Genomic DNA, 1,644 nt, shown 5'->3' on the forward strand with positions numbered 1-1,644 from the left:
CAAAGGTTGATGAATACTTTGGTTCAAGGTTTAGAGGGGTGTGTTGTTTATATCGATGATATTGTAATTTATAGTGATGACTGGGACACCCATCTTAAATGTATGAAGGCCTTATTTCAGGTACTTGGGAAAGCTGGTTTGGTTATAAACCTCAAAAAGAGTGAGTTTGCCAAAGCAAAGGTTGTGTATTTGGGTCACGAAGCAGGATTTGGGAAAGTGGCTCCAAAACAGGCAAACGTAGGCTCTATTAGGCATATTGAAATACCAAGGTGTCACAGGGATGTCAGAAAATTCCTTGGGTTAGTAGGGTATTATCGCAGATTTGTTAAGAATTTTTCTGATATCGCTAAGCCCCTGACTAATTTATTACGTAAGAATGTGACTTTTGTATGGACTAATGATGCCCAAAATGCCTTTGAAAAATTAAAGCAGGTCCTAATGAATTTCCCTATATTGAAAGCCCCTGATTTTGACGTCCCTTTTTCACTTGCTACTGATGCGAGTGATGTTGGGGTTGGAGCAGTTTTGTTGCAGGAAGATGCTCATGGAGTATCTCTTCCTCTTGCCTATTTTTCCAAAAAATTATCCCCGACACAACGGAAATATTCGACCGTAGAGAAAGAGACTTTGGGATTAATTTTAGCTGTAAACCCTTTTCAAGTGTATTTATCCTCTACGGGGACTCCGATTAAAATATTAACGGATCATAATCCGTTGGTTTTCTTGAACAGGTTTAAGAATAGAAATCAACGGTTGATGCGTTGGAGCCTCCTGCTTCAGGAGTGGAATTTTAGCTTTTCACACATTCCAGGCAAAAGTAATGTTGTTGCTGATGCACTGTCACGCATCAGTGACTGATTTGAGATTAAGTAATTAGGATTAAGATGTTAAATGTCTTGATTTGCAGGTTTTTCTTCAGTGTCGTCTTTGATTAAGAGTGGTTAATGGTACTTTTGATTTCTGTTTACTTTAGTGTGTATTGTTGGTGGAGGTTAATTTTAAGGTGTTACCATTGTCTTGTGTATGTCCATTAATGATGTGTGAATTTAAGGCCCAAACCCGTTTAGTATGTGGACGCGCTCTGGAGTGAGAAGAGGCATTTTTGGAAAGTGTTGTGAAGTGTCACAATAGTGAGTGTTGCAAATCATATAAGGTCTTGTGCCTGTTTTTTGTTTTGTTTATCTTTACATAGCTTAGATGGGTCATGGGCTCACGGGTCTGTAGCATAACACAGCCGTTTTTTAGGCGCTACAGGCTGGTGTATGAGTAGTACCCTAGACTGAGTTGAGGTTAATCTATTAAGGTTTTTGTCCTTATTTTTGTTTAACTGATATTTGTGTTTTTAGAATAATTTAACCAAGTCACGGGCTCACGAGTCGGTAGCACAGCACGGCCATTTTTTAGGCGCTACAGGCTGGTGTATGAGTGGTGACCTTGGTTGAGGTAATAACCACATCGTGGTCGATTTATATTTTTGTAGTCGGTTGTGTAGGTTTAGTCTAATAATAGGTTAGTCTTGTAAATATTCCTGCTCTGCTAACCTGTGCCCACCGCTCCACTTGAGAATTCATGGGGATATTACTATATTTGCTTCGTATGTTGATCCTTATGTTATTTTTGGCGTAGTCAATAAGTTATTTTCTT

Source organism: Palaemon carinicauda, chromosome 17 (assembly GCF_036898095.1).
Source record: "Palaemon carinicauda isolate YSFRI2023 chromosome 17, ASM3689809v2, whole genome shotgun sequence".
Classification (NCBI taxonomy): Eukaryota; Metazoa; Arthropoda; class Malacostraca; order Decapoda; family Palaemonidae; genus Palaemon; species Palaemon carinicauda.